This window comes from Lasioglossum baleicum, chromosome 7, assembly GCF_051020765.1.
Source record: "Lasioglossum baleicum chromosome 7, iyLasBale1, whole genome shotgun sequence".
Classification (NCBI taxonomy): domain Eukaryota; kingdom Metazoa; phylum Arthropoda; class Insecta; order Hymenoptera; family Halictidae; genus Lasioglossum; species Lasioglossum baleicum.
In genome coordinates, this window is record NC_134935.1 from 12,723,988 (window position 1) to 12,745,477 (window position 21,490).

Below are 21,490 nucleotides of genomic sequence, written 5' to 3' on the forward strand. Positions count from 1 at the left end.
TCGTGTGAAACGATTTAATAACAAATACGTATATAACATAGCATATATGCATTTGACACATCGAGTCTGTCGCGACATGGATTTAATAGATCCCATAATTTAATCGATCCATTAAAGGGTTCACGGCTGTTTAAGATACAGGATGCATTAACGAAGTGACAGATACCGAATTGCATCTGTGATAGATACTATCAGAATATCCAATCGCCTTGGATAGACATTCACTGAAACAGATCACAACGACCGATTGCATATACGATAAACGTCAATATGTCAATCTCATCGAATATGACAGTTTCGAATCTTATCTACCTATGATATGTGACGGATAAATCGAAGTATTATCGATGCTAGTATGATACTGATAGACAGATTTTTCTAAACGGAGGCGTGGATGAACAGTTGTAGCGGCAATCATGCGGTGATTTCTTCGATTGGAACGTGTAAATGATAGTCTTATCTATCGATTCTCATCTAAGATTCACGATGATACGACTCGCACTTGGTATGCGGCTGCAGTTTTAATATGTTCCGAGTTTATTAGCCGATGTGTTATGATTTTTATTTAAGGTACACAGGATCCCCAACGAATATAAAAATACTGTTTCACTATTCGCAACTAAAGTTGTTGAGAAAATAGATATTTATTTAGATCCCCTGTATCTTGCACAGAATGCTTACAATTTTTCTTTCTTATAAAAATTCGCAGTCTAGTAATAATCCAGAGCAACGTTCCAAACAATTATCCAACTGTCCAGCAAAGAACATAGTTGTCACCGGAAGAATTCGCGGAATCGAGTCACAGCGGCTTCAAGAATCGCATCCATTCGCCCCCGGTCTTTTACATAATCTGCTTTGCTCGAAGGAAGACGGTGTTTCCGAGTGTCCGTGCGGTTTTACAGACTCCGCTCAACCGGAAGCGCGAGCTGTCTTTTGAGAGCTGAAATGACAGCAGGAATAAGGGAGGCCTCCCCCTTGGAGGCTTGTCGCCACCAGCGGCGGCGGTCGCGATGAAATCGAGCGATGACAACGGGTAATTACTTTTGCGGATAAACAGCCTCGCCAGAGTTCGCTGGACAAGCCCGTAAACTCTCAGCGGGGGCGCTAGAACGCGGAGAAAGGATGGCCGATAGAGAGAACAAGAGGGAGAACGAGACAAACCAGAGAGAAAGAGAAAGAGGAGAGAGAGAACCAGAGGCGACGTAGCTCCCTGCGCGTATCAAACTTTGTTTTGTCGTTTGCCGCACGACGATGTAACTTACCCCCGTGTTTACTAAACGTGGTTACGTTCCCTTCCTCCCTCTTGCTCGGCCACTATTTCTATTTCCTCATCTACAATCTACCCGGCTGTCTTTTACCACCTACCGAGCTGCTCGCCGCTTTCACCGGCCGCACAGGGGCACTTTATTCGGCGTGTACATGCCATTAATTCCCCCCCTAACCCCCTCTATACCGTCGCCATACTCGTTCCAAAAAACGTTCCCGAGCGCAGAAATCTCAAATGTCTCTTAGCACCAGCGTTTTTCCGTTCGTTTCATTCCACGGCGCCGCGCCGTTGTCGACACCACGTAGACCTGATCCAGACCGAGAGAACTATATACAGGGTGTGGCCGGACGGGTCGTACAACCGAGCAGGGGGTGATACTACATGTAAAAATAAGTCGAAAATAAGGAATAACATTTTTTTACCACGCTTATATTAGCTTGCCGAGTTGTTGTTGTATGCGTCAAATCTTGTAATCGAATTTTAAACCAGTTCCCGATGAGCTAGAGACTTGAAACTTTAAACGCAGCTCAGAACTGGATGACAATGTAATATTAAAAAACAAATTGATCTCTCGTCCCTCGCCGCGGGAAGCTCAGTAGTACGTTATCGCGTTCAGCGATCCCCACTTCGCGCGCCAGCGCTCCCTACTCCACTACACGTTCCCACACCGAATCATCCCCACTCCACTGACCCACTTCGCACCGAAGGAGTTCAGTGTGGTTATGATGTTCCGTTCATTCAGTTCCATTTCGGACAATTTCGGATTTTCTCCTTTTTAGTGCATTATACTATAAGCGTTGTTTTTTAAAAAAGTTTTTTTTATTGTTTGACGCTTTGTTTTCGAGAAAACAAAGTTTGAAAATGCAGCGAATACACGTGCTATTGCATAGAAATCGTCTAACGCGTCTGACCATGATCAACCAATTCTACTTTGTGCATATACATATTATACTAAAGCACGCAAACCTGGCGGAACTTTAAACTCGATTTTCTCGAAAACAAAGCGTCAAACAAGAAAATGTTATTCCTGTTTTTCGACTTATTTTTACATGTAGTATCACCACCTGCTCGGTTGTACCACTCGTCCGGTCACACCCTGTATATGTATACACATAGCCGAACGAGTGCGACGGAGCTAATGTTATAGGACACACGTTGTTACTTTACTGCCTCGCCTGTCTCGTTGGACAAGGAATAGGGAGGAAATTATTGTGAGAGAAAAAGAAGTCGCGGAAAGTACACACTCCGTTTGCGATGCGTCCGAAAGGGAGCACGGATCGGAGTGTTGTGGAACGAGAAATGCGTAGAGTGTTTAACAGTACCCCTCTGCTTATGATTCTCAGATTTGCGTTCTCTTAGAATTGCCTATCGCTGGTAGACGTGTTTTTGCATTTTCAGTGGAAATAGTATGATCCCAAATAGATTGCCGAACCGACGTAAATTTAACCGTGCAGTACTTCTACTTCCTCATCCACCTACCCGGCTGTCTTTTGCCACCTACCTATTTGCCGCTTTCACCGGCCGCACAGGGGCACTTTATTCGCGGTGCACACGCCATTAATTCCCCTTCCAAGCCCCTCTTGCTCCCCCTGTACCGTTGCTATACTTCCCGAAAAAACGTTCCCGAGCGCAGAAATTTCAGATGTCTCTTTGTGCGAGCGTTCCTTCGCTCGTTCCATTCCGCGGCGCCGTCGTCGACACCGCGTAGACAAGTGTGCTTGGAAATTGCGCGCGATGTGAAAACCGGGGGTGGAACTCTCCGAGCCGATGCCACCGGGGCCAGGCAAAGTGCTGAGAGCGTTTCGCGCACGGTACCGAGCAAAAAAAAAAAAGGAAAATATATAGAGAGAAGCACCGACAGAACGCGTGCGCGCTAGCCACGCCGAAAGGAACCGAGTGATGAACGGCAGTCGAATGTGGAACAGTTTTTACGGCGATGGATATTTTTCGCGAACCGCTTTGATCGCGAACACTGTTCATTCCTCCCCTCCCCTCCTCTTCCTAGCCGCCTTCTTTCCCCATCTCCTTTTTACACCCTGTTTCGCCGGTTACTTCGAATAAATATTGTGAAGGGCAGTCGCTCGCGACCCTTTATCCGCGGCCCTCCAGCCGTTTTTACTGTGGCCAGCGTGTTCCGCCTACCCCTTTCGTTATCGATCCCTCTACTGGTTCTTGTATTTAATTTTTGCATTAGTGGAGGGGGTGTACGGATGTTAACTAAACGTAGGTGACTGATTTGTACAGTAGTGTCTCGGTATACAGGATGTTAATTTTAACTCGAGCACCTAAATTATGTCCGCTCATATTGGAAGTAACAAAAAATTACTAAATAGGATGTCCATGGTTTTAAGGCGTGCATCTGATATAGTGATAAAAAATAAATTATTACTTTTGTGCATCCTATTTAGTCATGTTTTCTTATTTTCAATAGTAGCGAAAATAATTTAGGTGCTTCAGTTAAAATTAACACCCTGTATATGAACAATTTCTCACAGGATAGCGAGTAAACAAAATATTGACACCAGTATCGACGAGACAAATATAATCCGGTGACAAAACATTTTTGTTTTTAATTAACTGTTTTTAATTTTGATTTTCACATCAAATTTTTATGAAAATATTCACGAAATTTTTCGGGATGAAATGATACCAAACACGGCACAGTTTAGATTACACTCACTTGTTTAATCCACGATAAAGTGAAGCCTCGATTATCTGAACTTAACTGACCGGTCGAACATTAGTGTTTATGTTGTGAGGAAACACGTCTGTTTACACTGTTGCGAGCAGAGATAATAAGCTCAGATAATAGAGTGTTCGGATGGTAGAATGCTCGGATAATGGCGGTTCCACTGTATTTGTATTTTTACGATGACAAGCTATGTTTAGTTTTAATTGTAGGCCATTATGCGTGCAATTTGTGACCGAGACGTGGCATAGTCTGGAAGGCTAACTCACCGTGACTGACAGTCGCATCCTGTTGGCGCGATCAAGTAGACAAATGCTATAGACGCACTGAAATTGTTCGAGCTATTAAATGTCAACGGAGAGAAAGCTTCTTTCATCCTCGTTTAGTTGCGATCTGGTTCAACGTGACAGTAAACGAATGATTTAGCAGCGGTGCATCAACTTTAATTAGCTTGATACATCCTCCAATTAATGATACGTATAAATTCATTCGTCATTAATTTTTTATCATAAATGTCGACTCACTATCTCGAACTTATTAAAATAACTGAGGAAATAAATTTCTTTTCGGATACTGGTCCATGCAAAAGATATTTACCGTAAAAAATGTTTTTTTTTTGTTATATTTAAGTTGATGAAATGAGACACCATGTGGGAGAGTATTTCATTGTACATTTTCGTGTTTTCCATTTTCTACTTCAATTTTCAATCAACGATTAATCTAAAGCTTCTAAAAACCCATTTCCACAACTCTCACCAATTCTATACAACAATCGACCAATTACACAATAAAGAAGCCCATTCACAGATACACACAAACGCATTCCAAATTCACTCGAAACGCACTGAAAAATATTTCCCCCCACATCTCCGCGTTCATATCTCCAGCGAATAGGCGAAACACTTGACTCGCGCTGTTTAATCTATTTCTCGGTGTTCATTCTCCAGCGTAAAATAATTTATCCGTTTTCTTGTGGCGGAATGCAAACACTCCGGCGGCGCGCGCCCCAATTCCGTCGATGCGTGAAACAAACGTGCAAACCGAACGGCGCGGCGTCGTCGGAAGACCGTACAAAACATTGCGAAGTAACGAGAATGGGTTTCGCGCAGGAGATCAATGTTTAATTCTCGATGGTCGTTTTCCTCGTCGGAGCATGATGGAACCATGGCGGAATCATTTCTCAAGCAGCATTCCACTCGCCGATGCAAGGAATAATTTATAACGTCTCCCGGTAACGCGAAGTGGACAATTTTCATACAGCTCGGTGGACGTGGATGTTTGAGATAGGTGAAGCGCCGCGATGAGAAACGAGATGAACTGCAGGCTCCAGGCGGCGGATTATGTAATAAGAAAAAGTCGATTTTCAAACGCAAACAGACCGTTCATTCTGACGTCTTCCGCGAACATGTATGCACTTACAGACACCGTGCATGCGTCCAAGGCGGAGAGAGAACGCCGCCGAGAATTTGGTGCACCAAACAGGAAGCTAATCCAACGATGTAACACGAATGTACCGTTCGCAGAACCGGCTCAATATGAGTTGCGCTACGAGTCGTTCCTTTTTCGCATTTCTTTTTCATTTAACAGTTCCACGCGACGAATAATGTATGCACGCTTCCTGAGCGACGTTTAGATCCAGTTTTGCGACTCTGTCTTACTCTCTTCCGCCATATCTTTCTCTTTCTCTTTCTCTCTGTCCAGCCACTTTTCTCGGTCAAGGTTCGCAGGGTTTGTTACGTTAACGAGAGTATTGAAGCCGTTCGGCTAATTCATACGCTTGAAACCAACTAATCTCGTGATAAATCATGGACGCTGATGAATCGAGCACGGAGGCTCCGAGCGTATATGCTTTCATATTTAAATTCATTTAAACGTCCTATCAGCGGACCGCTTGTATGCTGATGGAACGCGGTGAAGAGACATTTGCTGCATCGCGATCTGTCATAGATCCTGCGTTTAGCTTTCCGATGGTTAATGGCGAAGAGTGGATTCGGATATAATCTAATTTGGCCTTTGTGTACATATATTTTGCCGACCGGTAGTGCTATTCTTGTTGTGTCGTCGAATAACGTGGCTAATTAGTTCCGCGTTATACGAAACTGTATGTAAGTACTATACTCTTCTGGTTTAGTTAGGATTCTTAGGGTTTGTTACTTCAATGGTGACGAATTTGTTCAAAATTGTAGGAATGACCACTTGTAAGTGATACAGTGTAAAGAACAGTCCAACGGTCTAAAAGAAGGCAAAGAGTTCAATCATCGAAATCACGATTATAATCAATAACCTTACTTCAACTTTGTAATAAATTGCCTGCACTGTCACGATAAAAATTCAGTGGCATCGAAGTGATAAATTCACTGAGGAAGTTCGAACATCATCGGCTGATTTGAAACGTGCCTCTATTAAACAATGTCACAGCGACTTAAACAAATGGTTATTGGATAGAGGCATGACAGATGAATAAGCTGTCAGTCACAATTCCTTCGCCATTGGTAGGAGAAACCATTTGAGTGACTTCACAATCATGGTTTTTCTAAGATTCAATTCAGTGTGCACTTTACTGAATGCATTGCATACACTATTGGTTTATACGACCAATGATGTCTACCTTGGACAGTGTCTTATTAATTGCTACCGTGGTACTCCAAGACTATAGATTTGTGGAAATAACAAAATTTTAAAAATGGTCTAATATGGTTGAAAGGACGATCTTCTTAATGTAAAATTATTTAAAAATATGGGTTTGATGAAAGCCCACGAAAATATATCTTGTACACACAGCCTATTTGGCAGAAGTGACTTTACTACTTTAAACTCCGATTTTTCCTGGCTTAAAAGCTCAAATTTTCAGTAAATTCTACTGAAATATACAATAAGATTTACATATTTATTTTTTAAATAACCCTCATTTCACATTTAAACAAATTTTCGTAAGATACGTAACTCCTGACAGTGAGTTCGTTGGAAGTAGAATAGGCTGTCAACGCTCAGACACCTGTTTCCTTGTAACTGGATACGGAAGATCGACCCGATGTCAATGGCAGACGTCAAAACGTCTTGAGGTTAGCATAAAGAATCGTTGTAAGTTGGATCGTGTCGGTTTCCCCGTATTTTCGGTAAGAACCGCCCGCTTGCAAATCACCGGAACGCTCACGGCGTAAATTCTAGGACGTGCTTTGGCTAGTCGTCCATTAGTACGTACGCTTAACGGGTTATCATCGGGAGCCTTCATAATTCCATGGCCGGTGTGACAGCTCAATGTACCACAAATAGAGCCCGCCGGAGGAGGAGGAGGATCATCATCCATATTCAGCGTGTTGAGGATTCCGTAACGCGGAACGCGGCTATCGTGTCAGCACGATGTCACGCCGATTCAGATTTCAGCGTAACGACGTTGCTACGGCAGCGTGAAAATCGTCACACGTCGTGTTACGACGCCTGTTTCCCTCTGATCAGCCAATTCCCGTAAATTCACCCCGGCTTCTTTCCATTACGCCTATCCTTCTCTCTTCCTCTCTCCTTAACCATGACAATAATTTAATAACGTGAGCTGCGATAACCGGCTAAATGAATAAGCAAAATTCCAAGATCGGTAAACGCCGCGACGAATCGACAACAGCCTATTATGGACACGTTAATGCCGGCAATCCTCGTTCCGAACTGACGAGCATCGACACTTTTCAAATCGTTTCAATAAACAATTCCATTTCGACGCGAAAGCGACACAGATTCGGCCCCCGACGCTCTCAGCGAACCACACCGCCATCGTAAAATAAAAAACGATGCGACACAGAGTTAGCTACGATTCTTTTTGAATTAATTATACACGGTGTAGTACAGGCCTCGGAGCTGAATTTACAAGCATAATGTTTTTCGTTTAAGGTTTCATTTTCGAGAAAATGAAGTTGTTGATTCCACCCCTCCACGTTTATACAATTTTTTTTGGAACACCCTGTGGACATATGGAATAAAATAGTTTACAAAACTTTGAAAAATTGACCTGAACACTTTTTCAAGATCGAACATTTTTTAATTGCATCCTATAGGTCCCAAGTCACCCGTTCTCTTAAAAAAAACAAAGTGTCAATGTCAATTTTGTGCGGTACATTTTTTAACAGATCTCCACCTATCCAGAGTTGCAGAAACTCATATTGAAACAGAAAAATATGCAAGAAGATCAGTTAATCTACTCAAAAGACATGTTAGAAACGTACCCGAAAGAATGGTTGGAAATGATAGTGATCACCAGTAAGAGAACACGAAATGATCGAGTTCGTTGAACAATGCGAAACGATTTCCCAGTGATAATTAACTTCTTTCGCGAGAAAGAATCGATCTTAATAGTGTCGAGCGTGAAAGAAATGGAAATCGGCGTGGAATGGAACGGATTCGAATCAGAAGTTGCCGTCTGAAGTGCACGAAGCCGCAATCAACGCCTCTTTAGCCAGCAGTTAGATAAAGCAATAACTTGGCCGGCGGCGGCGCGGCGCGGCGTGTTCTCGAACGTATCCCGCGAGGCCAATTAGTGAAAGCCATCGAGATTGAACGGCGGCGCAAGAAGTTGACGGGGGCCTTGGCCAGTCGGTTTCCCCTCGCGGGATTAATTTCATTCATAAAACGATCGGTTTATCGTTTAGCAAGCGGCGGGGTCGTCTGTGAACCGAGCGGAAAGGCGCGAACAATCCAGTTGGCGAGAGGTGGAGGGGCAGACGTACAGCTCGGGCCTCTGAATCATCACGCGAGCAAATGAGGTTTCAACGCGCATCCCGTTTCGCGATGCCCACGTGCTGTGGTGCACTCGTCCCACATACGAAACGGGATAACTGTACCGTTGCTCCATCGAGATCGAAGATTTTCGTGTTCGGCTGAAACGGGAATGGCCTGGCCTCAGACCACCGGCTAAATATTGTGGGAATCTTTATTCTTGCACAAGTGCCGTTTTATCGATCGAAACGATGATCGATTATACCCCAATAATTACCAGACCAGGGATCTTTAAGTAACATAAAAATTTTCTACCTGAACTGCAAGACCATCTGGATCGGTTTTTCTGAGCGTTGTCGTTGGCCGAGTCGGAATTCGTTTGCTGTGGCCGCGCTCCAATTGGTCCGCATTTTTCATTAATGACACGAAAATAATCATCTCACAAGGGAAGGATTCCAAGTGTCCGACTTCGATTTTGATCATTTTTTGTGAGACGATGGTATATGGATCCCTAATGATGTCTGCAAAATATTAGGTGTAGTTACTCAATAGTTTTAAAGGTATAGACAATTAAACTTTCATACCTTGTTTACTCAAGTTTTCGAAGTTCCATTAGGTGTGTAAGCAGGTTGCGTGAAAGTTCAATTGATTATATCTTTAAAACTATTGAGTAACTACACCTAATATTTTGCAGACATCATTGGGGATCCATATACCATCGTCTCACAAAAGATTATCAACATCGAAGTCGGACACTTGCGGATTCCCTTGTCAGCAATCACCCCTCCTTTCTCCTATCCTCTTTCTGGGGCACCCTTGTAGTACCTTCATGTGTATATCAAGTTAAACTGTGAAAAAGATTCAGACTTAACCCTTAGTAGTCGAGGGGTGATTCAGAGTCATCACTAAAAATTGCTGTACCATTGTTCACAATATTGTTTACATTATTAAATATGTTGGTATCTAATCAATTCGTATCTATAAAATGATAAACTCATATACAATGCAATTATTCTAGGTTGGAATAAATATTTAATATTCGAGTTAAAATAGCTCCGACTGCAAAGGGTTAATGCTTATATCTAGACTGCGGATCTTTATGCAATTATAGCAAAATTGAGTAAATGAAATTCGAAATTGTTGGAACATTTTTAAAATTGAAGATGTCGATGTATGATTTCTCCTATATTAAAATCATTAAGGGAAGAAATAACATTCAGTTTGGTTTCTATTTCTTGCAATCGATGTATCTCCTATATTCCGCACAAAAGATACTATAATATATCTATCACGCTGAAAAATGAAGCTTGTTTTTTTTCACTGTTAACCAATAGTTAAGCGGAGACCGTGCACACAATAAAAATAAAAAAGATACGATTTTGTAATAATAATACCGACCATCATTGCGTTGACCGCGATTACTCTGGTCTCCCCTAACTGTTTAATCTTGCATTTGGGAATGTGATCGGAATTGTCAGGCTCGTCACGGTAAAAAAGCCGAAGCTGCCGTTGGCAACGGTGCTTGAAACATTGACGGGTTTATAGTGCATCGACGTTGAGGAATGTAGCCGTTGGGCGATCGTTCGCGAAGCAGGCCAATAAACTTCACCGGAAGACAATTATTGACTGGCAACGTTATTGGACAGCGTAAAGGTCAGCGGGGCTATTAGAAAAGCAACCGCGCGCCTGATATGTTTGCGTATCAACTGTTATATCAATCAGTCTCTGTAGACTGTAGACACGCTGCTGCAAATTCGCCAGTCGCCGACCTTGTCGATGCAACGGAACTGAACAAATCACCTGGAGAATAACATCTGGCCCATTGTTGCAACTCGACGCACCTGCCGAGAGTTTCAATTGTCCGAACTGTTCGAATCGTGATACTAGCATATTATATAGCTGGCCGTCTGAGGATATTCCCGTTGTAACCGAACACGAAAATCTTTGATAATGTGGAAAATAAACTCTGGCCCATTGTTGCAGCGCACCTGTCCGGGGCTTCGATTGTTCGAAGTGTTTGCAGAGATTCTTGTAACGGGGAGATTCTAATCTTTAAATTCACTGTTATTTCAATACAAAAAAATGTTTGGTGTCGGCGGTGTTGTTTGAATTTGAAAGATTTTCGAGAGGGAGAAACTGAGAAAAATATATATATATATATATATATATATATATTTGAGTTTTCATCATCCGAATAGCGACATTTCAGTCAATTTACTATTGTTACATAATTTCATTTTAATTTCCCCAGGAAATTGGAGAAGAAAAGTTAAAACGAATTCCAAAGAGACAAATGAAGTCTGATGTTCTTTTGCTGGTCTTGTTCCTGTTGATTCAAACTGCAATTATGCAATTATGAAAGATCCCCAATTTCTTTCTGTCGGCTGGAGTTTTTCAGGTTTTTCTGCAGCATTGTATTATTTTTAAACTTCTAAGAATCAGTAAAAATGAAATCGTGTTACATGCCCTAATGTAATTACAGTCCTCGATCGATAGCCGGTGATTTTAATTTTATATTGCTCCTGACGAGTGGTTAATATACACTTCAAAAACCTCCACAATCGTCCACAAATGTGTACGCACATACCGACGAAACTGGTTCAATTAACCTTTACTAATTTCTTGATCAATGTTTTCTGCAATATCGAATGAAATTCAATCAAATAAACTGGAACGTTCTGTGCGAAGAGTTTTAAAAATCTAACAAATAGTTGACAATAAAAGAAAATATCTTATGATTCAAGGGAGGGAATTATTGTAGCAAGAAACAAAAATTTTCAGAAATTTTGAAGTTGTTGATATTGTATTTTATTTCCTCTAAATTCTGAGCAATAGCGATTCCAAAAAAATTTCTTTCACTAAAAAGAAGAAATTGGTTCAATTTGAAAAAAAAATATTTCTAAAAGGGTCCACTTAATTTTGTCTACGACCGATCTCCCAACGTCTTTGTTGAATGCATTCGAAAATGCAAAGGATGTGTCCGAACGAGGAAGTCGGGTGTCGTGTGCAGGTCCTTGGTAACCTGTTATCCAGAGACGGAAGACTAATGTCCCGAAAAACCGTCGGCCGGCCTGGGGGACTATATCGGGGCGAAAATCTGGGCATGTTAGACAAACGGTTTCGTTACGTGGATACCAGTTTCACGTTGTGGCCGGCCAACGAAAACCCACAGCACGTTTCACTGTAACAGAAAACCGTACGCGCGAACTTCATGCGCGAGATATTAAAGACTATAATGGCCGGCCATTAATTACCGGTCTCGAGGCTTAGCTATGCCGCGAGAACCCTTGCAGTCCAGTAGTCGAGCATTCGTCTTGGCGAATTCCTCTCCTACGTGAGAACCAAACTCGGCTTCTCTGGGAGAGAAGCCACGGAAAAGGAAGGGGGATAAAAGAGTTTATCGTTAGCTGCGCGGGAATATAGTATCCCCGGTGACGCACGGTAGGGTTCCGGGAACAATCGTTCCTATACTCTATTGCGAACATTCGCGGACGTGTACAATTATCCCCTTGTGTCCTGTCGCCGGCTCAATTAAGTATGGCATTCCGCGGAATTTATACTCCTGCGCCGCGGCAGTGTCAGCATATGCGTTACCGGAAGTCACGCTGGAATATGTTTCCTCCATTCGACACCGGGGCCGTGGGTAAACTCCGTTTTAGCCCTTCCGATGACGCTCGGGTCTGTTTCGACCCGCAGCAGTTCCACTAATTTTTATAGTTTGGTTTTCGGGGATTTTTTGAGAGAAAGATTATTTTAGAAGGACGCTAACCTCTTGCGCAATGATCTAGTTTAAGGTTCAGTGAGTTTTAGATTTTATGCATTTATGGCAGATCATTAAAATTATTAAGATAAGAAATTACCGTCTGTTACGATAAAAATTATTGGAAGTTTTTGGAGACGTTTGACTTTGTAGCATTTTTGAGGAAAAATAGGTTTTCAGTTTTCCACCTGCCACATCACGTAAAAATGTCTTCGAGGAAACTGAACACGAACATGGACACAAGAATAATTGATATTACCTTTCAAACTGGAAATTCTTCATGTCGCTATCTCATCAAGATATGCATCCCCAGATTGAGTGCTGTGTTATGACAGTCAAAAGAAGTTAGTTGTTTACAATGTCGCTGTTTCCGTCGTGGAACCATCCCTTATCCGTCGTCAGGCGAAACGTTTCACGGTTACGACACCGAAATAATTCATCGGGGTTCGACTCGGGATCGTTTGTATTTACAACGTTGATTTAATGAGACAGCCCGTTGACGAACGGCGAGAATAAATTTCAAATCACGGGAAATGCGTAGCAGACCGTATTTCACCGAAACACCCTGAGAAACGCGGCCTCGTGACAAGTTTGAACCCTCATAAAGCAAATTCGCCATGACATTCCCGGATTTATGAAGATTTCCAAAGTATCTCGTAAAAAGTGTTTACTACTAGCAAGAATTCCAACGACCGCGTCTTACGAGAAAGTCGTGCACGAGCTTCCATCGAGGCTGTAGGCCTCTCTTGGTATCCTGGTGCCAGGATAGAGAGGTCGATGCTCCAGGAAAATCTCGTGGGTCGCAAATCCTTCCGAGCGTCCGCGAACCGACGTCCAGCGAGCGTGAAACATCGTTAATCACACCAGGATTCGGTATCGAGTTTCATCCCCCGCCCCCAGTCACTATACTCGATCCACTATCCTACGTTTAGAGTGCCCCTCTCACTCTCTTTCACTCTCTCCCTCTCTTTATCTTTCTCTTTCGCTTTGGCGCTCACCAGTCCAGTATCAGTAGTAAGAACGTGATTTCTTAATGAATCGCTACGAAATGTCCATCCACAACTGTCATTCAATGTACATTTCTACTATCATCTCTTTTTGTAATCATTCTTCGAGAGGAAATGTCATGTTGATGCAATCTGCAGTTCTTATACTCCGTCGCATACGTAACATAATTTACTGTGCACTTGCTTACGTACGTTTGTACACTCGTGAAGGGTGCATGCAATTTTGCAAAAACTGAGGTGGAGGACGTATTTCTTTCATTGACTGATTTCTCGTGGTCAAAAGGAAATAAAAGTGTCATCGTCAGAGGACTTTATGCATTTGTGACAGTGATGCAGAGTATAGCATCATAAAAAAACATTTCATCAGTCTGGCAGTTAAATATTTTAATATTTAAGAATATGTTTATAAGCAATATACATTGCATTCAATCTTGACCAAACCATTAAACCCACAGCATGAGAAACGTATTTTGAAATCATGTCAATTTGCAAATCTCGATACTTTATACACAATGCTGAATATTGATCTTTTTAATCTAGAATAGGTAACCTATGCAAGCGGTTTTAATATATTGTTTATTTAAAAATTTACCACAAATGACACTAAAATGATGGCAACGTGAAACAGTAAATCAATCACTGATAAATTTCATATCAGAACAAATTTGTTCTTCCTTTTCAATTCGTTCCTCGTTTTGCATGCCGTGTGCATTCGCACAGCCGTATACTCGATCAATTAATCCAATTAACAGATACGCAGTCCGAGGCGAGAGTTTCTAAAGAAACCGAAACGACGTGGAAGACTGTGAAGAAGATAAATAATGATTTCCCCTAACATTCATCACGATTAATAAAACAAGCAGATGTAATTTTCTACATGGCAGCATCGCGACTTCGTGTTCCAATTTTCATACCCCATAACTTCTGATTTCTTGTAGGTATCAACTACCTTAGCAGGATAGATGCGTTAAGATAAACTGACTAGAAATAAACTCGGTGCTACTAGTTTTCGAGGGCAAAGCAAGCCGACCGTGCAGTCCCCCGACGTTATCAGTTTATCATCGGTTATCCGAAGCGTAATTGGTAAAATTATTCGATACGCTTGCTTCGAACTTGCAGCAGGACAACTTCTTATCAATATAATTCGTTGTAAAATATGTAGCAGTGTTAACCTTGATTTTGAAACTGTATCGCGATAGTTTGACCGACTTCCTGGAATAACAGTATAATTAATAATTTATTAGATTGGCAAACTGGTGGCTGATTATGCAAATTTGTATCGTGTGCCAGTTTGAGTAACACTGTGAATGCATATGCCATTATAAGATAAAATTTACAGGTTTCAAGCCACAGCAAATGTCTGGATATTCATTTTGTTATTTAATAATTATAGCAAACTCTGGAAATAATACAATATATTAAAATCCTTTAAATGTTTTTGCTGTTTTGCATTTAATGTACTAATTTTCCTATCTGTTTAATCATCTAGCCACAAAGTTGGTGAAAAGTTATAGTTAATAGTGTGAAGTAAAATAAAACACGAAAACCGCTGTCCTGTAATTATTTCACAGCAAATGCGATTGTGCCGAAAATAAAAGATCACAAATCCTCTTAAAGTTCAATGATTAATACTGCTGAAATACGTAGGGACATCTGAGATTTTAATTTAAATAAATGATACATCAGTTTTCTGGTATTTTCGTATTATACGGATTTAAACAAGAGCAGTGCTTACGTAGAAATACAGGTTAATCATGACATTCACCGTAAATATATTACACATTCCCAGCCGACATTTCGAATAAAGCTTCCATTATGATCATATGATAAATGATATTTAACCTGATGAATACACGGTCGACGGTAGCTGCGCGAGAATGTTAGTAACGATTAGTTTTGTCAGACGTTATTAACAATTCCACTTCTGTTATCGACATAATCGCGCTATTGACCGCTTCAATACACGCTTAATTAATTTACAATAATAGTTCGTATTGCGTAACTGCGTACATTTGTTATGGTAATCGTTGGGGGTGGTGAAATCTCTCGGATTTAACTTTTGCTAAATCCCATCGATAATCACTACCTTTGAATTTTTCCGTTTACCTTCCAATTTCGATTAGCTCTGCGTATTTGTCTAAAATTACGATGCTGCTTCAGTGAATTCATTGCTCGTGCACAATTATGCACAATTTCAACTATTAAAGCATTAATTTGTGACTTTATACTAGCACTTCCTCTGTATCAGTATTGTCGAGTTTTTTTGACCTCATGCAATAGTAATATAAGGTGGAGTGGGGTAAGTGCGTCAACGGGACAAGTGCGTTAGTTGGTTATTTTTATTATGATATGAACGAAATTTCTGCAGCTTGTATTTATTGATGTAGTTAGTTAGTATGAACTATTCGACATAGATGTCACCCAAGAATAAAGGTGTTTTCCTCGCTTAAATCAACCAATGCCAAACAGACACGTGCGAGGTACACGTACAACTTTGAGGTTACCCTGAACGTGCAATAGTTTACAAGTTATTAATATATTCTGTGTTGTTATTTTAGGTAAGTACAACAAATATTGATGTAGGTTTACATTAAATAAACCGTTTTTATTGTATTTTTTTTAATTTATTGAGAAAAACACTAAGATGCACTTGCCCCGTAAGTATTACTACACGGGGCAAGTGCGTACTATCACGGTGGGGTAAGTGCGTACTGTATGGGTAACCATAAAACTAAACAATATATTTAATGCAATAAGAAGCATTTTATAGCAGGCTTGGTAATAATTGTTTTCTTGCCCCGTAGCACTTGAAACAAGGTTCGAAAGCATTTTTAACTCTCAGAGACGGACTTGCCCCATTTTCGGGCCACTCCACCTTACTTCCACAATTCACTGAATAAATTTATTATAATTTTTTAGCTGAGATCTGACAATTTGTATCAGTCTCTCTAAATAACGAATATTCTAAAAAGTGCAAAGTGGGGAGGATAAACTTATGTCAGACAGGACCACCGTCTAAGAAGGATCGATTTAACGTATCCCCGAAGTGCCGTCGCAGTTAGGGTAAGAATTTGGGTAGCCGCGTGACAAGCGAATGACACGCGCAGGAATTAGATTGCACCCATTACAGTATCTCGCCGCAGGGTGCACGTGTTAGTTTCACGTTGCCCCGCGCTACACGATACATTACATCAGTGTTGTTGACATTCTAGCGAGTTCGTTGATGCGAACGCATGCGCACGCCCGTAGTGTGTATGCGAGTGAGGACGGAGCAGCGCGTTGTGCATGGGAGGAGCACCCATCGCGGCGTGTGTAAATCATAGCGTAATAAACCCTCATCCGATAATTACTAACGAAGATCAAAGTTTTCCTGACGACACGCGTGAAGCCGCCCTCTCACTCCCATCTCCCACTCACTCCCTCTCTCTTCGGTCCGCAGGGGGCGCAACAGTCAAAGCTCTTCGGCGTCGAACAACGTCTAATTAGGTATAGCGGTGCTGATGCACACTACTCGAAACGGAGCGCACTCCCGAGTCTCTCTCTGCTTCTCTCGCACTTCCGTACAAATGGCGAGCTATCCGAAACTGGATGAACGTCTCCTGTTCGTTAAATCGTACGCCTGTACAAGCATTCCCCTGGTGATCATGCTTTAAACTCAAGTCGATCACTATCTCGGGCGAGTTGACGGACTGCCGGGATATTCGATGGAAACGAACAATATTGCTATTAGACTCGAGTGGAATTATACAGGCTATAATAGTATATGAAAGTCAACCCCGTTTTTTTTTATATCAGAATGATACACTTTCCTATGTACTATGTACATACTATGTAATAGGGCGTTTTAAGACGCGAGCAGTGACCTACGACTCTAGTCATTCAAGATCGTCGATGGTCAACTGCGATAGAAAATATTTTACTTTGAGGGCGTGGACCCAAACTCTAAGAGGCAATTAAGAAAAACATCGTTAAGGCGACTTCCTCAGAAACAGCTTTAGAGACCCATTTGTCATAAAACCTGTTGACCATCCGCACGCCAATGTTATGTTGTGCAGTCAGCCGCGAGGAAAACGATAAAGCTGTTGTTCCGAGGATCGCTAGTCCCACCTTGAAATAGCGGTACCGCGGATTTTCGTAGGGACCCCCTCAATAACTCGCGGCTGAACGTACGACAAGATTTATCTTCGCATTTGTTTTTACCATGAACCAAACGACTGTTGACCCAAAAGGTTACGAACGAACACGAGCAATATTATAGTGCGCCTTCGAAAATTAATTAAAAATCGAATGAACACGTTCTAATTCACACAAGAAGCCGTATATGTAAAAATCACAACATTTGCAGCTCATTATCGATTCCCAACACCGCCGCACTTCATTCCAATCGAGTAACCCCTGTCCCTCAGTCACTCTAATTACTGCAACCCGTTTTACCTTCCGCTGCGAGGTAGAAAGAACGCGGAGGACTCTCTTATCCTGTCGTGTACACTTCATTAACGTGCTATTGTCTCGTCGACGACGGTGTCACGGTCGAAAATCCGTATACAGGTCAATCGGTAGCGGCTCCGTCGACGAGTTTAGCAGTGTTATACGAGGATCAGCCAAATATAAACCGGGCTTTTTTTCTCTAAATTTGTATTCGAGAGAAAAATACAATAGAGTTACTTTTTTTTATATGCATTTCATTACGATCTACTTAATTTTGTCGTTGAATTTGCAACTTTTTAATTACAGTTTGTTTTTCATGCGTTTCAAATTCGGCGCGTTGTGATTTTGACGCGTTCCAAATTCACCCGCCACAATTCCTCTGCGTTTGAATTCGGCATGTACCAAAATTCTAAGTGTTGTACTGAATTTCAACCTGTGCCTCGTTCGGTTAACATTTGACTGACTCTTATATATTTTCGGCCCGTTGCCTTCCGGTCGTTTTAGTGCGGTTTTCTTTTTTGCACGTGGTTTTTTGTAACCGCTGTGAGGCAGCGCTGTCATCTCCGTTATCTTACGGTCGGTTCACCGTTCCCGGCTCGTTATCTGCTGTTAAAGGTGTGTACGGGGTTTCGCGCATGTGTCGTCGTCGTTGGAAGATTCAGGCTCCGGCAGACAACGACTACGCCCCGAAGACACTGTCGGAGCAGACAGCCAGTCAGACAGCGCCGTAATAAATTGCTACCGTATTAATGACGCTCCCGCGCACCGACAGCCGGGGTTAGGTCATGACATCCTTTCGGTCTCTGTTAGTTCATGTGCACGCCTCTGTACCCAAGCCGCTGCTGTCTTGCGGCGGCGGTTCCCTAAGATTGACCGCGAAGCGATTATCATCAGCTTCCACGGTGCGAGGCATATTGCTATCATTATCACCTTAATGCTCCCCCGTACAAAGCCATTTTCCGTCGCAATGAATTCATTTTACGGTACACTTATGCCCTCGCGAGCATATTGAATAGGATGTCATACGAAATTTGGCCGGGATCCACACGACGACGCCCGTTCGCCCGCCCTCCGCATTCGGGGCTAACCTGCTTCGAAATAACTGAACAAACTGTGCACCGCTGTAATGCAAACGCCGGGAACCGTGCAAAGAAGATAACAGTAGGTGCTCTGCGGTCGCATAAGAATGATTTATAGAATCCAATTATTTTGGCAAATCCCAGGTTGGCTGGACGACGCTAACGCGCACCGTGTCCGAAATGTGGAAATTTTTTAGCTGGTTTGTTTCGTTAAGAGACTCTCTCGTGTCGCCGGACGATTGGTTGAAGCTGTTGTCGAGGGATGTATTTGGATTGTACGGGCGCTATGTGGTTGTATGTTAGCTGAATGTAAAATAAGGCTTAGTAGAATTTGATTAATTAGTGATCGTATTACGTGTGTGATTATTCTAAATTTTTCTTGTGTTGTAAATTATAACTTGTAATGACACCGATCAATAATATTCTCTCTATTAAGTCCACATTCGAAAATTCAAGATTATTAGACTCGTTTCAAGATGGTTCTCGTCTTTTTCAAGGTCGTTCAAAGGTGATTTCAGTCATTCCAAGGAGATTACAACAAATACATTCATCCAAAATCAGCAATATCTATATTTAACACATGATGATCTCTTGTCAAATCGACAAGAGAATCGGATAACGATTATCTCGCGCCGCAATAAGAACCCCGCAACACACTAAAATCCCATCAAACACCCCATCGACAGCAAATCAAGGAAGCCGGGATCTCGCGTTTCCCGTAGCCGTCCGCTACGTAGTTGCACGCACCGGGACGTTGTCGGAGTATAAAAGAGCGGTGGAAGAAGAATCATTTAATTCCTCGCAGGGGCTAGCCGGGGCGTACGTGATTTGTGTTGAAAGCGTACGGCCGTTCGTCATTGCCGGCACCGTTACGTCCCACGGGCTCTTGAGATTCGAAAAGTCGAAGTTAAATTTAACGAGCTTAACCGATAACTCTTGGGTTCGATCGGTGGGTTGCTTCCCTGTACCGGTTCGTTCTCTGTAGCTACGTATGACGGTGGAGATAGATGCCAGAGAGAACCGTGAAGCAGCAGCAACAGCCAGTGCAGTGCAGTGCAGTGCAGTTGCAGTTGCAGTTGTAGTTGCAGTGGCTGAAGGCCCGCATCGCATAGCATCGCACAGCATCGCACGGCATCGCATCGGATCGGATCGGATCGGATCGCATCGCGTGTATCAAGCCATATGCCGTAGAGATTCGAACAGTGATCCTGTGTGTCAGTCGGCATATCAAATCGAGGCTGCATGTGTTTCTATTCCCAGGTGACGTTGCGTCTGTCGCTCGGAGGCTCCGCGCGCATTTAGTTTACCGGCCGTATGTAAACTCGGCGAAACGAGACAGCCAGATAACGTGAGAATAGAAGGCAGAGAGAAGGCTAGACGACGACTAGGGACGCACACGCGTATGGTGTACGTTGCTTTTCACCAGGGGAGGTTGGTGGCAGCGGTGGTAGAGGAACGACGCGCGACGGTGGTAGCACAAGCCAACCACCACCGTGGTAGATAGCCTCTACCGCTCTGCTCGCGTGTTTCTGAACCCCATATACGCGAGAGACCGGCCCATAGGAACAATGATATTACGGTTATTTTTCAAACCGGGACCCGCCACCGCTGACCCCCTATTACTGCGGATGTAATTCATTACGCGGCGGCGCGTTAAAGTGTGTATAGCGTATCGCGGCGTATGATTGATCGCGCCGCGTGATCCGCGGAACAGCCATGTCCCATCTGTCACCAATAAATATCCAATTTCACGTTGCAGTGATATATAAGACACTTTAACGCGAAGTTTTTGCGCCGGGGCCCGCGTAATGGGATCATTTATTAAAGAAATTGGCTGTTGGGGGATGTTGATCCTGATCTTGTTCGCGGTCATTTAGTACTCGTCACGTCCTTGCTCGACGGACGATGAGTTACCAGCCGACTAGAACGCGGCTTCGTGGCTCGCCGGACTACCTGTTCCTGACTCTCTCTCTCTCTTTCTCTCTCATTCGCTCTTTTACAGGCTGATTCATTGGCTAGTGGACCCAGCAGCAGTACCATTTTCACGTATCCACCTTAACGTTGCACATGAAATGTCCGATTTCAGATATTATTGTATAATTATTGTACAGGATGACCGAAATTGCACACGTTTCGAGAAATATTGTGACGTAAACATGTTTTGCTTCATTTCAAGGTCATCATAATTTCTTTAAATGAAAACACCTTGCTTTTGTACCATGAATCTTAGTAAAGTTCTTCAAAAATGAAAATCTTATGCAATCTAGCAAAAGTCTCGAGACTCGAGAGGGAGCAGGAATCGACGAAGAGTCGAGCTCACTTTCTCATGCTTATATTCAATTCAGTAGAATTATTAAGAGAAAAAATGAATTTTTATTTTGCATGAAAATCCATCATCAGGTCCACTATCGAGTGACTCACCCTGTACCTCGACTCGTCGTCTGTCTTTCTCGCTGGCTTTGCCTGTCCTCCAGCAGAGCCATGGTAAGAACCCAGTGTTTCCGTAGCCGACATATGGACGACAACGAAATGGATACAGTACACATCATTTTTCAC

At 42.5% G+C, this 21,490-nt stretch overlaps 2 protein-coding genes across 5 annotated transcripts in view; both read right to left on the reverse strand.

Moving 5' to 3' along the window:
- Atg16 (Autophagy-related 16) overlaps window positions 1-21,490 on the reverse strand; it is a 642,505-nt gene that overhangs the window by 122,390 nt on the left and 498,625 nt on the right. The window lies entirely within an intron of this gene.
- LOC143210246 (uncharacterized) overlaps window positions 1-21,490 on the reverse strand; it is a 473,171-nt gene that overhangs the window by 23,779 nt on the left and 427,902 nt on the right. The window contains exon 4 of the mRNA XM_076426928.1: window positions 1-21,490. This exon is cut by the window's left edge and continues 23,779 nt beyond it; it is cut by the window's right edge and continues 59,478 nt beyond it. The gene's annotated coding sequence lies outside the window, so the exon portion shown is untranslated.